Source organism: Electrophorus electricus, chromosome 2 (assembly GCF_013358815.1).
Source record: "Electrophorus electricus isolate fEleEle1 chromosome 2, fEleEle1.pri, whole genome shotgun sequence".
Lineage (NCBI taxonomy): Eukaryota > Metazoa > Chordata > Actinopteri > Gymnotiformes > Gymnotidae > Electrophorus > Electrophorus electricus.
In genome coordinates, this window is record NC_049536.1 from 22,561,147 (window position 1) to 22,589,061 (window position 27,915).

A 27,915-nucleotide genomic window follows, 5' to 3' on the forward strand; every position below is an offset into this window, starting at 1 on the left:
TCGATCAGTTGGATCTGTTGCCTGACTTGCGCGCACGCGTGTGTGTGTGTGTGTGTGTGTGTGTGTGTGTGTGTGTGTGTGTGTGTGTGTGTGTGTGTGTGTGTGTGTGTGTGTGTGTGTGGTAGGAGGGAGAATATCTATTTTCCCTATTACGGTCATAAACCTGTTCCCAGATTAAAGCTTCACTATTCCCATATTAAAGTCTACTCACTCCACTGGCCTCTTCCTCTTGGAGAAGCAGCCTAGTATATGATCTGTCTAATATAAATGGCACTTCTGAACAAGGGGGAGGAAGATATAGGTGCATAACCTGGCACTGGATTTGCAAGGAGTTCTGGGAGCTCTGGGGGAGGGCGGGGTGTCTGAGACGACTCCCAACAGAGGACACAAAATCAAGAATGAGGGATGAACGCTCATGAATGAGGCAGGAAAGAATGCGGGATCCTGAATGAAAGCTTTTTTCCAGCCGGAGCTGTCAGCACAGTTGCATTTTTTTTGGTGGGGGGGGAGGATTCTTCTCAAATGAGATGAGAAAGGAAAGAAAGAGCTGGTGGGGGGGGGGGGGACCTCTGAATTGAGATTTTACTCATGACTCTCCTGCACACAGTTTGCTGATGGTGGACAGGGGGGCGGGGGGGCTTTTTAAATTGCACATAATGGAAAGCCACTGTGCTTTCATGGAGTGTTCCAGCCAAAGTGACCTGGAGAGAAAAGGACTGGGAAAAGAGGAGAAAGGAAGAAAAAAAATGCATTTTTTTAAAGAAAGGACCCCAAAAAAGGTGCTTAGGAAAACATCGATGTAGGAACGGGTTTTGGAGTGTGGAGTGTGGGTCTCCATGATCTGAACGTGTTCTCCTCAGAGATACACCTCCCCTGAACTGTGTAGGTAGCATTCAGGTCAGGAGGGTTTACAGCATATTTTGGTGTATTATAAAGTGTAGGATGGGTGTTGCACTGGTACATCCATAAATCCACAGGTTGCTTTTGTTAATTAGGTGCAAAATGAGCCCAGTATTAGGTTCTCCTCACACCTCAGTGAGGGTGGAATCGTTTCAGTGCAGCGTTGAGGAGAAAAAAAACATGTACAAAAGTGTTTAATTGGGCCATCGGTGTTCTACTCAGTTTGTTCAGGTGTCTTAAGGATTTATATATGGAAGTACAGAGATTTGTATCGTCTACAGCACAGTTGCACTTTTAGAAAATCCAAAAAAACAAACAAACAATTTATACACAGACATGCTACTTTGCATCCTGAAGTATTTCTTTTTGTAAGCCTGTGTAGTCAGTCTACTCAGCCAGTCTGTAGAATTAAATTAGATCTCTGTAGAGTCAATACTTTTAACGTAGTGTTTTTTTAAATAAAAAAACTCAAGTTGAATCTTGAGCTCACATTTGGTTATACCTCTAATTTGCAGGTAGTGCGACCATTATTTGCAAGTATTTTCAACCCGATGTATTAGATGTATGGGGCAAGATCTAAAACTGTCACTGAAAAATATCCGCTGTCTGTCAGTCAGTGTGGTCTGATTGATATCTGAATGTCTGTTCAAAACTTGCTATGTTCTCCTGGGAAGATTTTATACGCTGGTATCCTCAGGTGTTTCTTCCATTCCCTTTCCCAGACATTTGGCTTAAACTTGCCCACTTCCTCTCTAGGTGCCTTATACTTCCTGCGATGAACTGTTTTTCTTTAGAGTTTTGGGACTGTGGTAATTTCAGTGAAAATGGTTCCTTTAAGACTGAAAAAAAAAGTTGAGATTAAAAACATTTAAAAAAATAAATAAATCTTCCGTGGAGCTGGAAAGTCTAGCCTTCAAGGTCAAGATATTCATTGGTTTAAACTGTTTTCCTTAGCCATGCGCTTCAACGTATGCTCCGAGAAACATTTTTAAAGAAAGCTTTCGGTGTGACAGGAGGCCGTACTCCTGTCGTTATGACAGTTTGGACGGTCATTGTAAGCAAGCTTCCTCCTTACTGGCGTATGGTGTCATTATGAACCATTTGCCCGCTTCTTTCAAAGATGAGTCACACAATATTGAACCTAAGATGATCATGGTTTCGGGTGTGTGTGTGTCTGTGTGTCTGTGTGTCTGTGTGTCTGTGTGTCTGTGTGTCTGTCTGTCTGTCTGTCTGTCTGTCTGTCTGTGTACACCTCTCCCGTTAGGTGCACACTGCGCGGCATGTTGGCCGTGGCTGGGTGTGTCTCATTTCCCTCCAGCTGTTGCAGTTTGGCTGCGCTGGAGTCTGTGCACTGGTCGCACTGGTCACCAGTACGTCTCCCACATCTGTGCTAATTGAGAGGCGTTCTAGCCAACGTGGGGAGCTCCTGCGTCTGATAATGGATAGTGAAGCAGAAGGAGCTGCAGTGCTGTGTCCTGCTGCTTAGATCTTCTTAGCACTAGCCTTATTCTTTCTTTCTTTCTTTCTTTCTTTCTTTCTTTCTTTCTTTCTTTCTTTCTTTCTTTCTTTCTTTCTTTCTTTCTTTCTTTCTTTCTTTCTTTCTTTCTTTCTTTCTTTCTTTCTTTCTTTCTTTCTTTCTTTCTTTCTTTCTTTCTTTCTTTCTTTCTTTCTTTCTTCCACCCCCTCTCTTGCAATTATAAATATTTACCCTCTTTCTCCGTCCGAGCTTCCAGAGGAAATGCTAGATGTAAATGTGAGAACAAACACATCCGCTGGAATTGAGCCTGACCCGGAATCAAGGGACCTCGTACCGTGGAGCAGTTCGGCAGGGATGCGGGCCAAACCCCAGGACCGCTGGGTGGACCGTGAGAACCCTGTGTGCACGCGGGCTTGCGCGTCACATGGATGGGGAAGTTTGCTTGCTCACGACATTCCAGCTTAAATCAGAAAAGCATGCGAGGATTGTTTTAAAGTTTTGATAGGAGTCGTTGTTGACGTCGTCGGCCTCGTGTGCCGTAAGCTGAGCCATGGTGAAGCTCTTCTGTCTGCTGCGTTGAGCCCGCGTGAGAATGCCGTTCAGTCTTCACCTCCTTGCTTGACCCTTTTGTGTTTTTTAAGCGATGTTATTTGTATTGCTTTGGTGTGCGTTTCTGAACTCTCATGACTTCCCTTCATATTTCAGCCAGAAGTGGTAGTTTGTTTGTGTGTGTGTGTGTGTGTGTGTGTGTGTGTGTGTGTGGCATGGGGGTGGCTGCGTGTGTAAGAAAGTGGGGACTGGAATGTGTGTGTTTGATATTGGGTGTGCTGTGTTTTGTGTGTTTTTGTCTGTGTTATTGGGGGAGTGTGTGTGTGTGTGTGTGTGTGTGTGTGTGTGTTTGTGTGTGTGTGTGCCGGCGGGAGTGCGATGTGGGAGTGTTTTCTGCGTGCATGCGTGTTTGTATTTCTAAAGTAAGTTCAGTCTCTGGTGCTTGTGCTTTCTGGCCCCGTCTTGTTGACAGCTCGCGCTGGGATCCGAACAGCGAGCCAGTGTGATAAAGCTCTCTGAGTGGCCTGTCACTTTATCAGGGGACGCCTTTGGCTGAAAGAAGGACGCACACCTCTCTGGCTCACGTCTCCTTGACGGCGCCCTTTTTGGACAGAAACTCCCTGAACTGGAAGTGAGGACATAGACAGGAAGCCCTTCGCTTGTGGTCCTTCCGTCCGAACGCGCCTCATTATCTGGGGCCAGAGAGTCTAATGGCAGAGAGTGAACTGCAGACCTAATGACAGCTCCTGTGTCTGCGCTGGGATCCAGGCCTGCCTTTCAGCGTTTACCTGTCATGGGTAACCAGTACAAGTTCAGACGCAGTGCGATCTTCTCCTCACTGTGATCCTTCAGACAGCAGGCGCTCAATACAGACAGACCACAGTATTGTCAGACGCTCAACACACGAAACGAACATCCACAGTCTGCTCTACCATATACGATACGCGAAACCATATGTGCTGTACATGTCAAATGTAACCGTGTGGGCTTATCTTTGGCAGCGGTCACGATGTGATCTTTTGCGTCTAGCGTACGGTTCTCTGTAGCAATGGCTGGGGCGGTTGAGAGCAGTCAGAGTGCGTGAGCTGAGGCACTCTGGGACTGTCTCGCTTGCTAGGAGAGAATAAGTTATATCAGGCCTCTTTAGCATTGCCTACCATCTCTTGCAGTAAGAATGGCATGTCTAATTTAAGACCAGTGCATAGACAATCCTGTTCTCAGTATGATAAAAGCATCCGACCTTTCTTTCTATTTTCAGCCAGTCTGATGGGTTACTGTAGATTATAGTAGCGGTGTAGTCATAATGGTACCGTGTGTGTTGCTGTGTATAAGAATATGACAACACTAGGACACAGTGGCCCATTCAGTGATTAGTTAGTACGCTCTTCCTTAGGCTTCCACAGTGAAGGTCGTAGTCATGGAGGGTGAGTCATATGCTACAGTGCCGTGAGTCTCTGATGAATACACTCCTGGCTGGAGTACGGTATTAAGGCAAACGATTCATTTGCCGCTGTAGATACACATGTACCGTGAGGCCTAAATCAGAGGATTAAGAATGCGCCTGATGTGCTCCAGTGCGGTTTAGCAAGAAAGCGGAGGACGACTTTCCCAACCGTCAGCCACAGGAGCGTCAGAGCCGTCGCCACAGACAAAACGAGCCCGAGATGGTGGTGGTGGTGGTGGTGGTGGTGGTGTCACCGTGGCCTTTTCCCCCTCCACCCACACAGCCTCTCCCGCTTTCCAGCTGTGTCAGGAAAAACAATTGAGAGCATCACGGCACGTGCCGTGTGATGGATCACCCAGGAGACGGGTGCGCTGCATCTCCCCACCACGCAGCCACCCGCCAGGGCCGTGGGGAGGGTGCGACCAGGCGCCTGCTGTCTCACCTCTGATATTGGGTGAGATTACACAGTCTGCCTGTTTTTCCCCATGCCATTATAAATCTGAGGTGAAATTGCTTTTATTTTTATTTATTTATTTATTTATTTATTTATTTATTTATTTATTTATTTATTTTTAAGGGCGAGTTGAGTAACCATGTTGCCAACTGAGGTCCTCACTCAGGAAATGACCTTCCTCTCAGCCGGACTGAAGCCAGCTCTAACCTGACCTTTCCCAGAGGTCACTGTGCTCACCTCAAGCCCCATACAGTACGTTGCCTGTGGAGGTTGTACAATATACGTGAGTCTTCCTGTGCACTCACTGACCGGTAAAATTCCATCCACATCCATGAGCGTTGAGGGAGAGACCTTGTAATTCTCCATTTCTGTAAACGTCGCATAAACACACGCACCATAGACGCACCACCTGGCCGAAACTGATTCGAAAATCACCACAAATGTGGACTCTGGAAGAGGAATGAAAAAGCCCAGTGTGTGATTTGAGGTCAGGGGACGTCAAAGGGAGGACTATGTCTGTGTTTACCGCCTTTCAGAGGCCAACACCCGCTAGCCACAAGCTAAGTTTAAACAGGACCGTTAAAAGCTTTCCCTGGGCTCTAGACTTTAAATGTATTTCTGTCAATGTTTCTTGTCTTCCCAGCTAGGCCCTGCACGTTGGTTTTGTGCTTTAAAAGACTCCTTTTTACAACGCACTTTACTGTTACGCCTGTTTTTTTAAACTAGGGGAATGCGTGCTAGGAAGACGGCCCAGTAAATCACCCGGACACGTGAGAGAGGTCAGCTTGGCATCGCAGTACAATCTCACATAACCTTTTAGCTCTGCTTGTTGTAGAGTTTATCTAACTTTAATTTACCGGTCTTCAGTCTCGTGAGGACGGCTGCGTTTCCCTGCTATATAATGCCGTAAGGACCAGCTGCACGTGTGGGTCTCGATGACGACGACTCTGCAGTGGTGATCACTTGAGCTGGTGTTGTTTTCGTTCTGGCTCAGTGCCATTTCTGTACAGTAGTCTGTCGGATCATGCCAGTGGTTTATCTGACTTGATTTCCGCGATCTAGGTTATTATAACATGTCTGTTTCTCTTTTTTGTACCTCTTAAATTTTAGTCTGATGGGTTTTACATAGTCTCAGTGGTAGCTGAGACAATTTTCTTTTCTTTCTTTTTTTTAACAGGAAATTATGGTCAAATTATGGTCAGTGCTGCCCACTGTGTCTGGGCCAAAGTACCATAATGATACTCTCAAATCCTTTACGCAGAGCAAAGCTAATGTATCAGAGTGGTTTGGTCTAATCTCAAGATGCCATTCTGTTCCCTTTGCTGTAGACAGACGTCTTTCCCATGTCATGGAGGGTTTCTGGGACTGCTAAACGTGGAAGATGCGTGCTCATTGTACTTCCGTTAAGGCACGTGTCTCTAACACTTCATCTAAAGACACTCCCAGCTGCCTGCACAGCACTGAAGCCCAGTCACCCCAATCTCACGCAGTCCTCCATCAAGCTTAGCCCAGGCGTCGGGCTGGAACGCGTCCTGTCCCCGCGGGACATGGTCACGTGGCGCGGTGCCTCCACAGCCTCGGGCTCGAGCGGTGGGTTTTTTCAGGACGGCGCGCCAGGTGTCGGGACGGGCAGCGGCCGCAGTGGGCTTCTCCTCTCGCCTTGCTCGGAGAAGGAAGGTTCCATGGCAGCGGGCCTCCGAGATACTCCACCTGTCAGCAGCCTGTCAACCGGCCCCCTGATGGCCCGCGCCCGCCCGCTGGTGTCGACAGGGGAGTCCGGGAAACATCCGGGCTCCAACAGCGAGAGCCGCTGCACTGAATCACCTGCAGGTGCAAATGATCACCCCTCTCTGGTGTAGCCGTGTGACTGTTTCCTCAAGCATAAGACCTTTTTAACACGTGGTCACTACCTCCTCCTCACGGAGGTCGAAGTGCAACCCGTGGGCCCGAGGTGAGGTCACCTCAGGACGGACGCTGACAGCAGCTGACTGAATCTGACGCCGCAGAACATGGCCATTACAGAGCAGAAGTAATTGGATCCACAAATCAGCAAATGTGTGCAGGTTTATAGAGGTACACGGCTTTACAGCTCCGTGTCTCAGGGCTTGCTTGGAGGCTGACGTGGCTGTCGTGACGCTGTGGGCGCTCGCTGACAGCGGGCACTGCACTCTTGGCTCTCGCCCCTCAAGGCCCGTGTGGGGCAAGTACGACAGGAATTCGACATGACGTGCCTGTACTCCACAATAGCACCAATCAGTTCTGATGGAAATGACAGTCTGCTGACCCGAAATTGCCTGCTGCGAGTGAAAGTCCATTATGTCTTATTTCTACCTGGGCACTCCGGCCATCAGTGCTTCCAGTTGAGTAGGTCAAGATTATTCAGGCGCTATTGGAAGCCAATTCGCTTACGACAGTTTGTTTCTTAGACTGCCACAACCATGTCCTTCTCTGTTTCCATCTAATCTCTGATGTGCAGTAATTTTTTCAACAGGCAGTAGTAATATGCAGGGGAAAGCAAAGCAGTGAGGGCCCTTATTTAACTTGAGCAAAATTGAGTTGTTGTTTTTTTAACTCATTGTACAGTACAACAGATGTCGAACGGATATCGTCACTAAGCGTCTGGGGTATAGACAGCTTGCATCGTGCCTTGTTTACCTCCGTATACTTGTTTTTGGTAGTAGTGTGCTAACACCAGTATGAAGACTTCGTGGTGGAGAACGAGGCACGAGAGAAGCACGTGTGCGTGCTGTGAGTGTGAACGGGGCCGAGGGTCTTGGTCGTGCGGTCTTCATGTCCTTCCCTTTGCTCCTCCCTCCCTCCCTTTCCCTCCATTCCTGCTATCTTCCGTGGGAAAGCGGGAGAAGGGGAGGATTAATTGTTTTCCGCAGGTAAGCCGGGCGCTTCCGACAGTCTGCTTTGCTCGAATCCTGCCAAGCTTCCATATGCTCCCCGAAAGCTGCTCTCCTGCTCCCGGAGCGCCAGCGTGTCCGGCGGCGCACCGGCGACAGGTCGGACGGACCCGGGCCCGGTTCCAGGTGGCCCCCGAGCAGACACGGACTGTTCGTCTTGTCTGTGGAGCGGGGTCTGGAACACGTCGCCCCCGCGAGGCGCCCAACACCCTCTGCCCACTTCTGTGATTAAACGTTTAGAGGGCGTGACCGCTTTGACCTGAGAGTTCTTTTTCTCCAGTAGCTCTGCAGATGTGGAGGTTTTTTTGTTTGTTTGTTTTTATTTGTTTCTCTTTCTGCTCGGATAATTACAGCGTCTATGTGTACTCTATGCGAGGGTGAAAGGTTAAGGTACCTTTCTGCCATACTGGAATGAAGTTTATTTTAATGTGATTATGGGCTGTTCCAACCACAGACGGTTGTAACCGTTATTACTGTTTATGTTGGACCAGCTCTAACTGGAGTTCGTGGGCTCTGACCCTCTATCTCACATTAATGCAATCACTCGGCCCAGCAGTGCTCGTGTGCGGTGCTGTAACGAACGACTGGCATTTTCTCTGGATTTTCTCTTCCTCGCTGCAAGTATGGCAGTAAAACAGTAAAAATGACTATTGATCCATGACTGGCGCAGATTGGTCAGAGCCATCCCGCTCTGAAGGCCTTCATGCCCCGTTGTTTCGATGCATCTTTACCCTTGAAACGATCAAGACAAAAGACTTCTAGTTTTGACAGGACCGTTGCCTTCTAACAAATCTTTACCATAATAAAATAATTTTGTTTCAGTGTAATGTCACTTGCAGCTGTGTAGCGAGATGGATTCGGCAGATCGCATGCTTAATCCTTCACAACTCCACATGTTTTGCCTGTTGGTTTTACCGGAGTGATTTATACGTGAAGTGTTAAACTGCTGAGCAACTGTTTCTTGACGAATGGCGGCGGCTTATACTGCCCGATGTCTGGCCTGGTATCACCGGGAGGCCAGTGGGCCCATCCTTCACCCCCGGACTGCAGAGAAGAGCATGCTGATGAAAGCAGTGCCCTGACAATGTCTCTCAACGCAACTTGATTATTATTATTTTGAAGCATTTGTTTCCACTTATTTTGGTCATGATTTATGACCTGAGTGGGGAAAACTCTAGAATCAAGCACAGATTTAATTTTTCATACTTTTTTCAGTTCACAGATGACTGGTGCAAAATGTTACAGATGGCAAACACTCATCAATCACAGTCCAGCGTAAAACTAACATGCAAAATCACTGAAGTTGCTTCATAGGGTTGAGAGACTTCATGCTGGAATAGTCGCTGTGCCGTGCTGTACTGAGAACACATACTTCTGTTCAGGCTGGAACGTTATACAGTCTGGCAGGGAAGACCAACTAAAACCAAAAGTAGAATTCCCAAATGCAGAAGTGTCAGACTGAGGACATGTCTGATTTATTGATTTATTGATTAATGATTACCTATAGAAACGTCACACGCAGGATCTTAACGTTTGGGGTTTTATTTTTTTCTGTGCTTTCTGGTGCACAGGATGTAGTCCCAGTTCTTCAAAGGAACAGTTTTAACCAGCCTGCATATTAAAGCAGTGACACCATCAATGAGAGGTCACCTCCCTTTATCATTATCCCATCACAGTGCAGATCACAGCTCACGTTAAGAACACACAATGAAGTTCACTCTCATTAGCTTGGCGTCACAATCATCGGTGGTACCCAGATTATTAAAAGGCAGTTTGCCAGTAATGGACATGGCAATTATGGACTTAAAGAGCTTAACTGTTACTGTAAATAAACCATGTTGCCACTTTAATGAGAAAATGTATAATTGAAGCAGCTAAAATGGCAGGACTTCAGGGTGAAATTAAGGTTGTTATTTGGCTAAAAAGGTTTTGTGGGATCGTGGCAGGTGATGTCTCCAGAGTGTCATTAGTGTGGATGTCCCGTACGTGGCCTGCTTGGTTTCCTGTTGTAGCCTGAGCTGCCTGAATCTGTCCAGTTTAACACTGAGGGAGCAGTTAACACTAAAACTCTGGGGGAGCAGTTAACAATAAACAAGGAAGATGTAATTAGGACATACGACCTTTAACTCTCTGAAGCAAAAAAAACGTTTCTAATGGAAACAGAAAAAACGTTTTGATTAAATTGGTTTTCCACGTTGCCGCTACCTTGAGACGTCCACCAGACAAACTGTTAGCTAAAAAGTTGGACCTTGTGTGGTTATAAAGCTGCACTTCACCTTGGCCTACTCACGCCTTAGTCTCTCTCCATTTCCTTGTTTATCAATTACAAGTTCAGGCAAAACATTAAGTTTTACTTTCATCACTCACAAGAGTGTTATTAAATATGACAAACCTGTCAGCAGCCACTTCCATTTTCAGCTCGACCCTACCACATTTAGGAAAAATGAATTCCTGTCGGTAATAGCATAAATAGGTTATAAATACATAGGTCATGAACACTCTCCTCCCAGGAAATGTGTGTGATCTGGGTTTGGAGATGACCCCTGCAGAGCTGTGGGGAGCTGTGTAAGAGTGGCCCCTCACATCAGTGACGCCGGGAGGTTTTGTTGGGATATCTGTCTTTACTCTAATGTTAAACTGAATACCGTTCCTCAAACAGAGAGGCTGTTCATGGAATCACAAGCTAAGTGGAGGGTCTGAACTGCGTTGATTTCGTGGTTGTTTTTCCCCCCAGTTCTGCTCTGAGCTCTTACAGGGAGAGTTTTCCTCCTGTCATACTGCTTAACATTTGCTGGGTTTTTTGTTCCTTTCACTTTTTTCCCCTTTTAAAGGGAAATTCACACCTTTTCCCCGTGTGAAGCTGTCGGCAGGTTTGCATTGCTTTGTTTAAGACCGCAAATAGTGCTGAACCAACCTCCACGTATACATGTAGCACCCTGGATGCACGCTAACGACCTGCGGCCCAGTGGGCTGAGGTCTGTGGGTGGGAGTACGGCGCTCCTTCGATCGGCACGTCCTCCCTTGCACTCAGACGGCGGCTTTTGTCCCCATGGAGCGCCTGCCTTCACTAGGGTAGAGCGGCGGACCCTGCTCCCATCAATGTCACCAGCCCGCACGCAGACGGACCCCCCTCCCCTCAGTCCTCCACTGCCACCGGCGGGGTTCCCTGCTGCTGACAGAGACCGATGGGGGTGACGGGGAGCCCAGCTCGGTCAGCAGCGGAGAGGGGCTTCTAGCACACTCCCCTCACATTACTGTTCTCACTCTGTTTACTCTCCATGCCTGATTAAGTTGGGGAGGCACACAGTCGACTCTCGCTGGGTTATGTTCTCTTGGCCAATTTTTCTTCTTCTTCATTTTTTTTCTTCTCCTCCCTCCCCCTGTCTTAATCTCCTCGTAGGACCGCATAATTAACGGTGAGGTCGGCAAGGTAACAGGGGAACCTGCGGTTGTCATGTTAATGGATTGAATTCAGCTGGTGTAACCAGTGTCCCTGTAGCTACTACACACTAAGATTCTTGCCAGCGAGCCTGTCAGTGACATTTGTCTGAGTGATTTAGGGACAAACAAACATTTGAAATGTGTCAGAAATTTTCTAATCAGGTCTTTGTTTCAACCTTCTCCTGCAATTTCATCTTTAGCCAAAAAAAAAAAGAAATAAACCAGCATTGCTGTGTGTACAGTAGCCTAATTATCTGGAGTTGTAGGGGTTTAAATAGTTTTTTGTTTACATGACATTGAATTAAATTAGGCATACTTCCCTTGAGTTTGTATTGGAGATGGTGGCTCATCAAATTTATGTAATAATCCACTGACTCGGCATGTTTGATGTTGGAATACAGGAGTGATGGAAATAATTTTCATGCACCTTTAATTTAGAAAACAGCAGTGTGTTCTCCAGCTGTCTGCAGATGCGTTCATAAGGCTCCACACAAACCTACAGAGTGTCACTACGCAGATAAATTTGCATTACCACTGATGTTAGAAAGGGGGCCGTTTTTGCCTGTGGGTGCAGGACACACTGAGATTTGAGCGATGTGTTGGGCACCTAAACCGTTCTGAGCAGTGTGCTGTTAAAAGGTCCCCTGGGTAAACTCACAAAGGTGTTTTGAAGATTTGTCACATACAGGCACAAAGCCAGCCTCTCATTAGTGCACAGCAGAGAAGCCAGATTGGGGAAAGGGTTTACTCGTCTCTGAGAGAGGGGAGCTTAAAACGCACCGCCTAAATGGGAAAGAAAAGACAGCAGCAGTTTGGTTCAGCCAGGAGTAGTAGCTCAGAGTGTCGGCGCTGGACGGTAATTCCGTCGTATGCCTGGCCAGCCTGTGTTTGTATTAGGGAGGGCCAGTCTTATATTGGTGGGAGGAGAACTAATGGTGTTTTGTTGTTGTTTTTGTTTTTATTTCATGTTCTACTACATTCAAAGTTTTATTTCTTTGCGTGGGGAAAATGGCATACGTTGACGTCTTTTGTTTTTAGCACGGCTTCTCACATGACTGATGGCTGACAAACCCACACTACAGGCCAGACTGCGAAAAGCTGGCCACTTGTAACTTTAAACCTCACAGCAGGCAGCGTTGCCTTGGAAACGCTACTTGACCCCGTCTGTGATTGGGGGAGACTCAAAGTGACCACCCTAAGAGCTCAGGACGTGTTCTGCAGCTGGTGCCTGACCACCGCGGTTGTCCTGACCCACAAGCACTCGCTGATATGCTGACACGAGGGGAGCTTTGCAAATGCAACTCGACAGGCCTTTGTGCATTCTCCCAAGTTTGACGAGTTTTTTGTCACTGTTAGTTATTTTACTTTGCGTCTCGTTGTCATGATTAAAATGAGACTTGACGCCAGCTGCCATCGTTCTGCCCTTTGTCACAGATCTGCCCCAGGCAGACTCTTGTCTGATGCCCTTACCTTCAACTTGAGTAATCCACTTCAAATAAGGACACTGTGCTTTGAACTGCTTCTTAAACTTGTGAAGATTGCTCTGGGCTGAAACTTGGCTGATGTATAATACAGTGTAATCTCAAATTAGTGCTCAAATAACATTTCCCAAAATTGCATTGTTTTGCAAGCCTTCTTCTGTCCTTACAGGTTCACGAAATGCCTGTCGTGTCCAAAGCTTTGTTTGGGTTTGTGGGATGGAGATGGTGGCATTGTCTTGGTTTTACATTCATTCCCATACTGCGCCCTCCTCCTGCTGGTTACCTTATTCTCAGGACCCCGTTATTCACTCAGGCCCACTATTCCACAGTCACGCAGTTTTTAATAATTACCTGTAATGTTATTACACCAAAATATATAACAATACCGCAACCGATTTAGTAACGCCATGCTATGTAATAAGGTCTTGAAGTCGTTGCCTCTGTGCCCTAAATAGGTCGGTGTTTTTTGTGACTTTGACGTAGTGCATGCCCGTGGACCCTGTCCCTAAGGCCCGGCACCAGTGCCGGAGAAATCAATTAAAAAGAAACCGGGATCTTCCTCTCCTCCCTCACACACGCGCTTCCATCTAGCCATAAATCTCCACGCAACAGTATCTCGCTGCCTCATAAGGCGTCTGTCACTAAGGAGGACTGGAGTCGTGTTTTATAATGGCCATAACACACGCCCAAAGCGCACCGGTGGAACTCGTGAATCGGACCCCGTATGTTAATGCTCCGGTTGTTTTATTCCTCACGCCGCTTAGTGACGTTTTACGGGAGACAGCCGTCTACGTCACAGGTGTAAATGACATCGTGGCTGTGAAAGCGCGGCAGCGATTGTGCCAAAAACGTGTCATTTGCGTCTCCTCTTGACCTTCAACTAAAACTCCAAATAAAAGTGTCAGCAGTTGCAGCCCCCTGTTGTGTGGCTGTTAAATACAGACGTGGCATTTATGTGCTTCTGTTTAACAGGAAGTGACTTTTTTTCTGATGTACCCAAGCTGATATCTGACAGGTTTAAAACATAAGCTTGGTACGCTGCAACGCTGGCTCCATTTTAGCTGCTTAAGTGTTGAGGTTCATTAGGGCAACAACATATTCAGTTTTTATGATAAATGCAGCAGACATTAAACGTAGGAATGAAGGGGACGCGATTTGTTACTGTGAAATTGATATTTATTGCCGTTATCTCAGAGCCAGCGGAAACACCTCAGTGGGATTTCAGTGTGTTTAAAGGGTCGTGCAGCCAGGGAATGACATCTGTCCGATACATGTTAAACAACACGGTAACCTTACACAGTGGGGAAAAAAACACATGTAGCTCACGTGACGGCAACACCAAGGTCTTGGGTTCAGTTCCCAGGGAGAATGTGTGCTGTTATTTTGATAAAGCCGTAGATCACTTTGGATATCAGCGTCTGCCAAATGCCATAAATGTGAAGGTAGCACTCTGGTTAAAGAGCTCACCAACAGGTGACATGATAAAATAAGGAAAGGATCTACACACTTGACTAATGTCATGTACAGAACTTCATTCCATATTTTCTATATCAAACCAGCATGGGAGAATTGGGCTTGAGAGCGACACCCATTAAATAGTTCCAACGTGAGCCTCTTTGCCATGCAAATATTTGGAACCGTCCATAAACAGATGTACATAATCACTTAAAATTAGTCTGCATATCTGGACTTCATAGGGGAAAAAAAACGTTCCAACATTTATCAGTCACTAATATAACCTTTTTAACTTGTTCCTGACACTGCGGATGTGGTGGCCAGATGGCTCATACTGGTATTTTATTCATGTCAGTTCTTGCTTACATATTTCATCCTTCATTACTAAGCATTCATTTGGTAAAGTAAGATTGGGATAATCAATTTTATGCATTCTTCATTACATGTATATCCCAGCTAGCCTGTGCAGCTGATCCCTGCTTTGCTGGAATGGCGCAGGATGCGGGAATGCCTTTAGCAGGTGCAGCCTCAGGTCAAATCCCAGGAACATCTGCAAAGCTCTTGGCTTAGCGAGGAAAACGGTGCCATACGGAGAAAACTCGCTTCTAGGTGGTCGTAGCGTACACGAGCGCTGTCATTAACACCCACGTCCTGCTCTAATGTTGTGATATTTCAAAGCATTAGTAAGCGTCCTTCGCCGCAGTAATTCTGAGATGTCATGATTCCTGATCTCTCTGTCTCAGGTGGCTTGAATATTTTGACAGGAAATGACATCGTTCACAGAGTGTAGAAAAGTCGTTTGTGACCAGGAACTTATCAGAGGCTGCCTCTAGGATGCCTGCTTGTGTGATAAGTGTGTGGAAGCAAATATTCGTTTATTGCAAATGGACAATGTTTGCATGTGTACAGAGGGAGCTCTCGATGGTCTGCTGGTGGGAACGTGAACTGTGTGGGCAGATTTGCTGTAATTTAACGAGGATTAATTCCCTACTTTCGTCTAATGGAGGGCTAGAGAAGACCTTAGCCCAGCTGTGAAGAGACAAAGGCATGTAAGAGGATTTGGAGACATTTTGGGAACATTTTTCCTTCTCCCCAAGGATGTGATTACATAATAACGACTTCTCTGTTCAACATTTGCCCATGACTCTGTAATCAGTAGTTATTGGCTGGTGTGGAACAGAGCTGTACATTTTTTTGCATTTTAATTTTGCATTTTAACTTTTATCCAATTAATTATAATTCCTTGTAGTTATATTATTTTTTAAAAACATTTGGTCCTACTAAGACATAATGAATAATGGTTGTTGAGTCTTTTAGGGATTTTTGTAGTCATTAATTCATGATGTTATATTGGTGATGAGCTCCATTTTGTTAATTCTGCAGTTAACTATAGAATTTGACAGCTACTTTTCATTTGGTTTGGAAAAGTGTGGATGTGTGGAACAGTTTTTTTACTTTAAAATTTTTAAAATCCATTTACTTTAATCAATAATGATAATAATAACAATAAGGAGAATAAGAAGAAAAATGGAATAGAATATTTATTTATATAAAGAAATCATTGGTACAAATGATGTCATTTTTAAGTACAATTAAAGAACAAATAATCTAAGTACAGGGAAGCCTTAACAGGTTTTGACTTTAAATTCCAACCCAATATAGAGCTAGTTTTCCTAATATTCTCTTGACAGTAGTTTGGGAATAGACAAGCCCCATATAAGAAAGCTCTTCCACTGAGCGGCAGGCAGTGGTATGGATTAGCTGGAAGACTGCCTCATCAGCGTGGTCTGTAATCTTTCAAGAGACAGGCCATTACGGCCTTGAGACGCCATAAGCAAGACTTTGCAGTCAATGTGCAACTTACCAGGAAGCCAATGTAAATTGAATAACAATGGGGTTATATGGCCTGACTTTCTTTTCCTGGTAAGGACACCGGTGCCTGCGTTCGGAATTAGCTGGAAATGAAAGACCGGGCAGGGCCAGCAGCCAGAAAGTGTAAAATACGCTCTCTGAACCATGTGAGGTTAGCATGTCATGCTTTGTATTTGCTTCTTTAATGTTAGCATGCAAATATGTTTCATATGTGACACTAAGCAGTTTTATAGATAGTACGGGGCTGAAATGATAAACCAGTATATAGGGACATACTGAGGGCTTTAATTAGCTTTTGGTTGCACAGAAAGGTCTATAAAATTGGTAAATTGTTTCTGGGAGACTTAATGTTTATTATTAGCCCTTCTGTTGGAATTAGGAAGAAAGAAGTTTTTGATGACCCACACTTTTAGATTTTAAAGCAGGCCTCAGTTTTCTATAACCGTGTTGGTTTATGTTGGGTATATATGTAAAAATGGAAGTTAAATTCATATTTGCAAATGAAATGTAGAAGAGATATAAAGGAAGGACAAGCGAGAAACAGAATCCCTTGGAACATCATACGCACTCTTTTAGGCTCGGAAAGAAATCCCTGTTTATGTTAGCAGATTGGTAACAGTGTGGCGAGCTGTCTCTAAGCATGGATGAGCCTATGGGAGAATGTGGTGGTTTGCTGGAGCTATCTCAGCTTATTTACAGACACAGAGACGCACACGATTTCACTCCAGCTTGCCGGCACCACCAGGATATGCAAATGTCCGTTTGGATTCCTTTCTTTATTTTTTTGAGGAATCCAAAAGCCACAGTTCTGTGCTCCCCAGATGACCTCACCCATCCCAAGCTCTGGGTTCTCTGCATTACACGGCGCTGTTCTCCTTGATTCACGTTATTTGGGCGCTTTTGCTGTAGCTCGAGAAAAAGAGAAGGCCTTCTTCCCTAAATTAGTTTTTTTGTGGATTTGGAATTGGAATTGCTCAGGGTTTTGTCTTGGCTTGGCTTGTTTCACAACGTTCTTGAACCCATGCCGTAAAACACCACGATAAGACCTCTGTGTTAGCGCACAAGCCGGGCACATAAACAGGCGTAAATGACTTTAAATGTCTGTCAGAGCAGTCATGGATGCAGTCATTTTCACTGGGTGTGTTCCTGTTGTTTTTGCTCCAGTTCACCTGGTCTCTTTATTGTCATGTTGTTCTGAACTGTTAGCTCTGTTTCATTTCAGACTTGTGCTAAATTGTAAACCATGAGCAGGCGAATCGGCCCCGTCCCTTCAGCTTTGACGGCGCGAGTGACCCTACTGTGTCTGAAAAGGGCTGTGGGCACCTGCTGCAAGACTTTGCCCACACAGAACTCTTCAAGTGAAACTATTGGGGGGGGGGGGTGTGAATCGGAGTCATTCGATCTGACTTCTTTTCCTCCTGTCAGCCCTGCCTCACGCGTGGCCCAGAGAGGGCCGACCAGCCTGGAACAGGAAGCTGTCCGCAAAGCAAAGACGACGCAGCCACGTGACCTTGTGTTACTGTCCCAGTGTGTCTGTGACACCGTCTTCAGCCGAAAGCCTGGGAGAGTGGAAGAGAGAAGAAGTTCGCCCTGACTGTGCAGACATCCAGAGTGACTGCGCACCGAGGGCTTGGACCACAGACGGAGCTGTGCTCAGGCTGAGGGCAGCTTCTGGACAGCACCGTTCTGACTTCAGTCAACTGCTACGTTTTCAAGGCTGCTCTAATGTTTAAAAAAAAGACAGAGGTCCATGTCACCTACGTAGGGTTTTCAGTTAAAATGTAGTACAGTTGTCAGTGAATATTCTGTATTTGATTATAATGAAAATGTTAAGAGATTCGATTGTGAACAATACTATCCGATCGTGGGTGTAAAAGCAGCACTGCTGTGGCTGTCTGCCTCACGAGTACTTGCACTTCGTTCGCCGCGTTGAATCGCACAACTAGCTGAAACTTGGGTCGGGCTGAAAGAGCAAATAATTCAACAACAGCCATGAGGTGCAATTCAGTGCAATTTTGATGAGTAGACAAACAAAATTGTGAGCAAACTGTGCCCTGGTGTCCTCTAGCATTTCTTAGGCTAACTAGCTAGCGTTTTTCATTTAGTTCTAGTGTCAGTGATGTTTTAGAGCCAATAATGGGAGTTCTAGTGGCAAGTTTTTGCCTTTTTAATAGCACTTTATTGCAACTTGTCCCTCAGGGTTAAACATTTGTGTTGTCACATTTTTTAGAATTGGGTCTTGAATTTATTTAAACAAAAATAGAAAAGTGTAGACTAAATAGCTAGATATTAAAAGTTAAAAGACATGTTTATGTTGAAATATATATTCAAGTGTCTCACTTGTGGTTTGTGCTATTATGGATATAATGTGAAATAAATACATTCAAGTGGTTTTGAACCTATGTATTTTTTTAGAGGAATCAAATATCATTTTTGGCCAGTTTTGACAGCGCTAAAATGTAGGCAGTACATGGGAAATGGGGATTTATTTTTAATCCTTCTAATGCAATGGCTTGTTTCCTTGAGGGCTGGTGAAGTTTTGTTTATTTCCAGAAGTGTCTGTACAAAGGTACAGTTGGGCCTCTCTCCTCTCTGCTGGAACGTGAGTCAGAGTAGCCTCCATCTTACTCAGATGTGGTTGGAACTTTTCTTCAGCGCTCTTTGTTTTGTGTGTGTGTTGGATATCTCTGCTACCTTGGAAAACAAACCTGTATTCTGTAACTGTTCCTTTGACAGAACTCCTTGGCCTGTTTTATTTTTGAAACCAAGAGAAAGATTCCCACCTGCGTTTAGTCCCCTTTCTGCCTGCGTGTTTTTCCATTACACCGATGTTTTGTTATTGTTGGTAAAATCAACACGGGTGTGGTTGAGGGTGCTGGATTTGTAATGTTCACTGCTGAAGTGATTGGCGGCTTGGCTGAGGCCGGTCACACCGCGCCCTGCACTCACTGATGTTTACACTGCACTCACAGGCGAGGATGTGGTTGGGCAAACTCACAAAGTGGGGTGGAGGTTTTCTGCTCTAATTTGACCTTCTACTGTACATGTTTACAGGATAGCTCTTCCACTAAACCCTTCACACTAGCGCTCTTCCACTAAACCCTTCACGCTAACGTGAGGGTTGAAGAGAAATGCGCAAGCGAGGAATGCAGGACTGGTGTGGCCGTTAACGTATCGTGTGCATGTGTGCATGCGAGCAGCTTCTGTTCTCACAGGTGCTAATATCTGCATCCAGAAACGGATGGAGTGCGTGCACACAGTCTGTTCACTGGGGATTTTTTCCAGCCATTTCCTGTGTGTCTGTGTATAATGACTATGAAACTTTAAATTTAGACATACAAATTTAGCCTGCGATTTTGTCTAATATTTATATGAAAATAATTTTCCTTCTCTGGGATGCAGTTTTCCGCATTTGAGTGCATGATTGTCCTATAATTAAATCCCCCTGCCTGTCCTGTGGACGTATCGGATAGTGCCGCTCCCCCAGCGTGGAGGGGATGGCATGGCCTTTAGGAACTCTGTCCCTCTCGCTTCCACACACAGTAATAAACCTCATCTCAGGATCCAGGTATTGGCATCAGGAACATCAGGCACATGATGTGTTTGTGGCACATCACTACGTCAGGTTTCCTAATTGACTGCTGGAATAGTTAGATGTTGTTTTCCCCCATTAGAATTTGTGATGAATGTCATGTGTGGTGTGTGCCAAAACCATGAAAAAGCTAATAATGAACAGTGGGCTTTTCGTTCGGGGCACTAACAGTGGACTGTTCGTTCGGGACAGTAGACTGTTCGTTCAGGGCACTAACTGTGGGCTGTTCATTCGGGGCAGTGGGCTGTTCGTTTGGGGCGGTAGCGGTGGACTGTTCCTTGGGGGCACCACAACTGTGTTGCGCATTTTTCTTTTACTTCAGAAAGTGAGTGGAAATAAATGTTATAACAAATAGATGTTATAGCATCCTGCAGCAATCAGTCCTTTACATCGTAAATTGTTTGGACTTGATGTTAATTATTGTTTGAAAAGACTCACCTCCAGGCTTCCACTGTGCATTGTGGCACCAAACAGAAGAACCATTAGGTTCCTGATTGCAGTTCATACTGTACACACACACACACACACACACACATACATACATACATACATACATACATACATTCAGGATCCCCTCCTACCCCATCACACTAGGCCACATTATCCAGCCCTGTCTGTGTTTAACCAAGGAAAGGCTGTAATTAGTGCAGTCAGGTGTGGTATTGTGGAGAGCCCTTGCCTTACACCGTTAACACACAGTCGTGCAGGACGGACGTGACGCCAGTATCACCACTCCGAACACGCTGGGCTCCGTGGGCGGGTACTGGGACTGCGTAGTCATGTATCGCACACACTCACACAAACAGGTGTGTGTGTGTGTGTGTGTGTGTGTGTGTAAGTAATCATAGACATTGGAGAAGTTTTCAGTTTTTAATTGGCTGTAGAAATTGGAATATTATTGACCTTTTGAGGGTTTTTTGTATTTTATTTACTTTTTTATCTAGGTGGTCATTTATTTCTGTATTTTTGTGGTGGGGGAACCAGTAGACAAAAAACAACACTGGTAGTGGTTCAAGTCCTTAAATTCTAAAAACATTTCTCTTTTGTTCTGCCTTTATATACGGCCACTCAAGCCACTGTGTAACCCTATATATTAACTGAAAAAGTCAAGGACAGTCCTACTGCAAACAGCTTTATGTCTCCTTTTCACTGACCTCTCTTAAAGTGTCTCTTTTCTTGCTCTCATCTCCCTCGGTCTCTCTCTCTGCGCTCTCTCTCTCTCTCTCTCTCTCTCTCTCTCTCTCTCTCTCTCTCTCTATTCTTAATTGGCTTTCACCACGCGTGCACAAATACACATGTATGCCTATCTGTTGGAATTGCAGTAACCTTTTCCAGGGCTGCTCCGTGTCATATGGTGCCGCTGCAGTGTTTTCTGGGGAGATCCAGAAACTTGGACAGCTTAAAGCTGATTAGACCCTAACCAAAGATTCATTAGTTTTATTTAATGGAGTAGAAATGAGTGGTTGGGAGATTTGAATAAATTAACCTTCGCTGCCTCCCTGGAGATGTGAGCGTAATGACAGCGGAGGCAAGAACGTGTCTTCCCCTTGTCACCGATATAATGAGTTCTGATTGGGTTATTGTTGTTTGGAGCGTGTTGTCATTTAACCCAAAACCAGGACGAGCCCGTGGCCACGCGGCACGGATGTGGCTTGTGGTCTGAACTGTGTGTTCACAAATTGCTCAACAGGAAGTGCACAGGGAATTCCAGATTTGAATGGTCTGTTGTTCTTGAAAATGAACTGCAAAAAGATTTTTTTTATTTTATTTTTTTTTTTTGCTCACTGTTCATGTTTTATACCCCCGGCCTTTTTAAAAATTATCTGACGAACTCCAGCACTGCGCCATATGCAGGCGAGGAGAGTTATCGTCTTATTTTAGGAGGAAAGAGTCTGGACATGGAACACAATGTCTGTAGTGCACAAAAAGAATTAAACACAATTAAATTGCTAATTTCTCCATTTTCACAGAGTATGTCTCTGTGAATGAATTTCTGAGAACTGTGCATTCTAGCTCTCTCTCTCTCTAAGCAGGGGAAACCTCTGGGCTCTCCCCCACACACACACACAAACACACTCTCATTTACATTGTCTCACTGGTTAAGGGATCAATTATTTCCATTCTTTTAGGTACTTATGTATCTCCTAATGACGTCAAACGGGCTCATTATCTTCTTTATTTTTGTAAGAAAATATTCCAGAGAGAACTGATGCACATCAAATGGGGGGTGGAGGGGGGGGGTCTTATTTTTACACTCTTACCTACGCAGCACAGGGGTCTTAAAACGCAGTATGGTCGCCCATCCCATACAGCGTCAGCATGAACTTCTCTAGGTTGGACTTTATTGTGAGAGAAATTAATGTAATTAATTACACGTGTTTTGTTTGTCCAGGTATCCCAAACACTAGATATTACAGGCTACTGGGGACAGTGTGGGAAATTGTCGAGTGCAGAGCGCCTGATGAGCTTAGCAACTCCGAGACGCTTGCAGCACGAGTTTGGCATTCATTGATCGCAGCCAATGGAAAGTCGTAATGAAGATCCTGCTTTAATTTCCTGTAGAGAGAAATTAGTGGATATTAGAGGTCGGTCACCGCATCAGTCTGCCAGAGTCTCACCAAGCCAGAACTCGGTGCCAGTGTGCGGCGCTGATAACTTTGGCCCTCCGTAGTAGTTTCTCTTCCAGCTGTAGCAGTTACTGTTTTTAACAGGTTCAGAAGAATAAGCGAAAGGAACCACAGAGTACGACAGAAGAGTCAAAGCATGGTGGGGCCGGGGGCCAGGGCCGGGGCCCCGTGAGTCCCAGCTACATCCCTCCGCTCACTGAAAACGCGGCCTACCTCGACACACTCAGGCATCCACGTACGATGAATGCTGGCAGTCTGCGTGAACAGCACATCTGGCTGCAGACAGCTATGCAAAAGGCTCCCTCGGTCCAGAGAACATTGCAGTCTCCTGGTGGGATTATATTCACTTTCACTTGGTCCTGAGACACAACGTTTTTATTTTTAAAACATTTTTTTGCCTTGCGGTAATCTGCATTCTGATCACCTTCAATTCTGGGCTTTTCAAACCAGTCTCCAGATGCTATACTCTAATACACTAATTCTGTTCATCTTTCTATGTGCAGTATACCTGTGCAGTCAGGGTGTGTGTAGGAGGAGGTGTAGTCAGGGTGTGTGTAGCAGGAGGTGTAGTCAGGGTGTGTGTAGCAGGAGGTGTAGTCAGGGTGTGTGTAGCAGGAGGTGTAGTCAGGGTGTGTGTAGCAGGAGGTGTAGTCAGGGTGTGTGTAGGCTGAGGAGAGTTAAGCTGCAGGAGTCATGTTGGGGTGACTTGTGCCATCAGTCCATCCCAGAACTGCATTCATCATGTCCAGCAGTGGTTCAGTGCAGGACGTGTGTGTGTGTGTGTGTGTGTGTGTGTGTGTGTGTGTGTGTGTGTGTGTGTGTGTGTGTGTGTGTGTGTGTGTGTGTGTGTGTGTGTGTGTGTGTGTGGCCTGTTTCGATATTAGGCCATATGCATTTCTGACTCCATGTGTTGGATATCATCAGTAAGACACAGTAATATGTTTTGGGCAGGAGATGATTGATGTTGTCCATATATCTTTCACGAGATTACACGCTCTGTTGTACGGTGTGTGCCTCGGTCTGTGTGCAGGGAGTCACACCTGTCTGTCTGTCTGCTGAGGGGTGAGCAGGACTCATTCTGGTCTTCCCGCGCACTCAAAATGGCTTGGCAGAGCTCGGGCGGACACGTCCTGCAGCTGAGACCTTTGACCTCTGACACCCCAACGCAGCACCCCAGCCAGCTGACCCTCAAACAATAAAACTGCCCCATGTTCTGCTAGTGCGGGGCCTTACACCTAGGGCCCTGAACGTGTGTGATGGTGTCGTCAGCCTAATGCAAAGTGCTGCTTATGTCACCAGCACAGCGTCTGTCGCCCGTAGGCGTCGTCTCTGCCACGTGCGCCAAACGACTCATGAGCGGCCCATGGATGCGTGGGCGAAGGTCCGAAGGGAACGCTGACGAGGGTGATGGCGTGGGGCTGCTCCCAGACACTCCACGCTCACGCATCACCATGCTAACATGGTTAACGCTGGAGACGGTTGGAAGGGGCGCTGCCGTGTCCTGGTGAGCAGGGACTTCTGGTACCTTCTGCCCAAACGAAACACACACAGAGCGTTTTGTCGCCCCTCGCCGTCCAGACAGAGGAGGGCTGTGTGTTGGACCCTAATTGACATTCTGTGAGGTGTAATTGAGGCGGCGTAAGGACTGTCGGCACGCCACTTTCCCCGCTCCCTGTGAGCTGCCCTGTGTTTTCGCTCACAGAGGCGCCTGTGTGCCGACAGCGTGTGTTTGCGTTCCTCGGCGTGCGGGGGCGCGTGTGTGTTTAGAGAGCCCTTTGATGTCCGCAGCAGAGCCAGGTGGAGGAACATCACACTGACGGCCATTGATGGGCGGCAGCTTTGAGCTCCCCCGTCTCTGAGCGCTCCAGAGAGGGGCCTTTGCCACATCCTGCTAACGGCACGCTGGCATCAGACGGCCTGTTTACGTGGCCGCCTCCACCCGCCCTGATTGACTTGTTCACGAGTCCTGTTCGTTTTTCTGTCAGTTCAGGCCTCAAACGGCTTCTCCTCCAGAGTTTCTTAAAATAACAGTGACCAGGAACGCCAGACTTTCAGATGTGTGCCTTCACTAGTTATTGGCGTGAATTACACAAAAGGCTTTTTATGCCAGATATTTAAGTGTATATATCTTCAGTTTCATTTGCGGTTTGTTTTAGAAACATGTTTGTCTAGGCTATGCCCCGTGCTTAAACTATTAATACCAGCCAAAGTGAAAAGCTAAGTTAATAGACCAATAAGAATTCTCCAGACACCTAGCATGTTTCCTGCAAGCTGGATCAGGCCGGCACCTTGTCCGTTTATCTGGCCTGGGATTTAAACATTCCGCACAGTCAACGTGCGCATTCCCTGGCGTGTCCGAGACGGCCCCGGCTAAGAATAGCGGTCCGTTCACTTCACGCCAAGCTGACGAGCGTGTCACTCACGGGGCCTCGCCTCGCCCGCCTCGTGACTGGCTTTTGTCGCCGTCCTCGTGAGCGTTAGCGGCCGGCAGCTCGATACCGCTGCTAATTTCGGCCGCAGTGCCCGAGGCTCGCTGGAGACCGGCCGCAGTGGAAGATCTCGGGTTGCCATTTGACCTTGATGAATTGCAGCAACACAGCCAGGGCCCCCAGCACTCATGTCAGTATTTATTCTGCTGCATGCAGTGGTTTGCGCGGGGGAGGGACGGCGTGGAGCGGCAAGCGCTAGCACTTTGGGACCTGTCGCACTAGTTCGCCCCAGGCCCATCTTAGCGTTGTGACCTGTGCAGAGAGCCTAGGCCGCTGTCCCAGTGCAGCTGTTCAGCCAGAGAGTTCACACCGCCCCTCCACCGCTAGGCTCCCACTGCCCAGCTTTTCTGCTCCTTTTTTAATGTATGAAGAAACATGTCTATTCCCCACACAATATATCAAAACCCAAGACACGTAATGCACAGTGTCACAGCAGCGGCCCTGGTGTTCGGCCAGTGTTCTTCTCCCAGGTTTGGGTTGGGGAGGACGGAGTTGAGTCCAACAATTCTTTGATGTTAATTTAAGCCTGTCCTTCATCAGAACCTGTGGATGAAGTTCTGTTTGACAGCCCCTTCCCCTCCATTTCACCTGGAAACTATGCACACATGGTTGTGTGTGTGTGTGTGTGTGTGTGTGTGTGTGTGTGTGTGTGTGTGTGTGTGTGTGTGTGTGTGTAAGGCGAGGGGTTGGGGGATGGTAGGGTTGTGAGTACACCAGCCAAAGGACGCGTGAAGTTCAGAAGGTCCTTCGCGTGTAAGAGCGAGTGATAATTCCATGATCCTGTGAAAAGCCTTTGTTTTCATGTGGCTCCTGGTGAGGTTAATGTGATTATATCCCCTCCAAGCCCATACGCAGTTGGTGAGTTTATATGCGAAGTATAACCTCCATGCTTAGTGTAACGTGGAGCTACCCCCGCCAGCACAGTTTACCGAAATGTCAGTGGACGCTTTTCACCTTTTCCATGTCTGATCCAGGTGAGGAACTGCAGAAGGCTAAAACATGGTCGCTGGGTGCATTAGGTCACTGAAGCGCTACTGCGCTGTCTCTCTCTCTCGCTCTCTCTCAGACGGATAAATTGGGCTTAATCTTCGTGTTAAGTTGTTTTTCGGGCTCAGGGAAGATTAATGCCTCGCCACTGAGAAGCTCTGACGCAAAGTATCCTGGCTGAGTCCAAGGCTGTCCGCGTTGAAAAATTGGCATGTGTAACAGCATTCCAGCTGCTGGTAATACATTCCATGTGGTCCAGGGGGAAGAGCCTGAGACGGAACTTTCTAGAACATCCGGAGCTGTAGCGCTGGCGTGGCGTGATGGGTATAGCTCAGCCGTGGCAGATCCCATTCCTCACCCAGCTCCTCCGACGGATTCCCGGCCTTTCCTGATGTCAGCCTCCGTGTCCTCGGGCGGAGGTATTGAATTTCCGATCAGCGGTGCAGGGAGTGTCTGTGCGGTGCTGGTTCAGCTCGATGGATCACAGGAAGGGTTCAGGGTGTTCTGTTCCACTCGAGGCTAATAGGATCCCCTCAGCTGTGCTTTCTGAGAGACGTGTGTCGGCTCAATTCAAACACGCCGACTGCTCTTGACTAACCCCGGTCTGTCTGACTAACCCCGCTGCCACTCACTTGTACTCGCACTGAGGACCTTTCACCACAGCATAAGGATTCGTTCCCCATGTACCTCTAGGGCGCCACCTAGTGTGTGATACCGTGGCAGGTGGCCAGGGTGTGTGTGGTCTCCTCTGTACTGAAACAAACCCTCCAGGCCTGCCTTGAGGCGCGTGCAATTCAGACAGTGAACCCTACAGTCTCTTGGCTAAATTACACTCAATTCGGTGCACACACACACACACTCACACACTCACACACTCACTCACTCATTACAGTCCCCCCATCAGAGAGAGTCAGTTGTATCTCTAATCATCAGTGCTGTCGTTATCTGTGTTAGTGCATTGATCTTGGTGGTGTGTGTTTTTACTGCATACGAGATGTAGCTCTTCACACTGATAAATCCATTCCTGTTTGTTTTGTGTTGGTGGGTGGGTGGGTGGATGTGTGGGTGATGGTGACAGTGTGCGTGCGTCTGTCTGTGTGGGTGAGTGCGCATTCGTGCGTGCAGGCAGCCCAGAATCAGGGCCGGTGTCATGTCTGACGCTACCTGGGCAGTGCTGCTTGTGGCAGGGGGGCTTAGGACTCCGTCATCACCATCACAGTTCTCATTGCCAGCGTCAAGCCTCTTTTCTTCCGGCTGTGTGCGGTTCGGTGGTGCTTACTGTCCGCTGCCGGGCGACGCCGATGTTTCACAGCTGTGCGTAGCTAGTGTTGCCCACGGCCCACCGTGACTTGTCTCAACCAGCCTTTGAAAGGGAGCTCAAGAGGCTAGGCAGAGCCAAGACGGAGACGTATGGAGGAAGGCGAGGAAATGACACGTCTTTTAGGGGCGTTCGCAGAAAGCGCCGTCCCTGGGCGCGTCTCCGACATATGGACAGGACCTGGCCAGGTCTCTCATGCATACATTACCATTTTATTTACATCTATTTCCATAGATGAGCTCCCTTTTGGGTAAAACTCTCAGCCTGTGTGGGGTGACACTCATTCTCTCACTTTCTCCACTCACTAGTTTTTACGCCTCATTTTCTTCCTTCGCTTTCTTTCTCCTCCGAAGTGATCGGTGATGCCCTTGCCTTTTGGCTCTCCTCCGGTCACCCCACAGCCGTTATTTGTTTTCCCAGGCCGGTGTGGCGGCAATATTCCCCCTTCATCTTTTTTCCTCATAAAGGGAGAGGTGGAGAAACCCAGCCAGAGTGCCCACTCTGCTCTGATGGAAAAGCTGGGTCCTCGAGTCCAGGAACACAGCGGTACTGCTCACGGAGACGTCAGGACAATGGCATTGAGCTCTCACGCCTACACACTCCAGGCCCCATGGAAAAGCATTTTAAGACATTCATGTATATTTAACTCGAAGGCATAAATTGTTTTAGTGGAACCTTGAAATGTTTGGGGAGGGTGATAAATAAGCTACTAAAATTGTTCTTGGAAGAGATGACAGACAAAGAGCTGAAGTGTGACAAATATGGAGGGCTGAAAACAACGTTATTTGAGAAAGTGGCACGGGGACACCTGAGCAGATACCGGGAACTGAATTCTGAGTCATTTTTAGTTTATTGGGAGCTTGTGAAATAATTCAGTCCTAAATCACAGTAATGAAACAGCTTGACATAAATGCATGAGG

The 27,915-nt window shown here is 46.8% G+C and overlaps 1 protein-coding gene across 7 annotated transcripts in view; it reads left to right on the plus strand.

The window, feature by feature from the left end:
* Positions 1 to 27,915, plus strand: part of enox2 (ecto-NOX disulfide-thiol exchanger 2) — a 154,864-nt gene that overhangs the window by 40,049 nt on the left and 86,900 nt on the right. Inside the window, exon 1 of one of the 7 annotated variants that reach the window (XM_035536050.1) lies at positions 2,914 to 2,963. The exons of 5 other annotated variants lie outside the window; for them this stretch is intronic. The gene's annotated coding sequence lies outside the window, so the exon portion shown is untranslated. Of the gene's footprint in view, positions 1 to 2,913; positions 2,964 to 4,999; positions 5,108 to 27,915 lie in introns of those variants that run through there. One more of the 7 variants, XM_035536042.1, reaches the window with a different exon arrangement.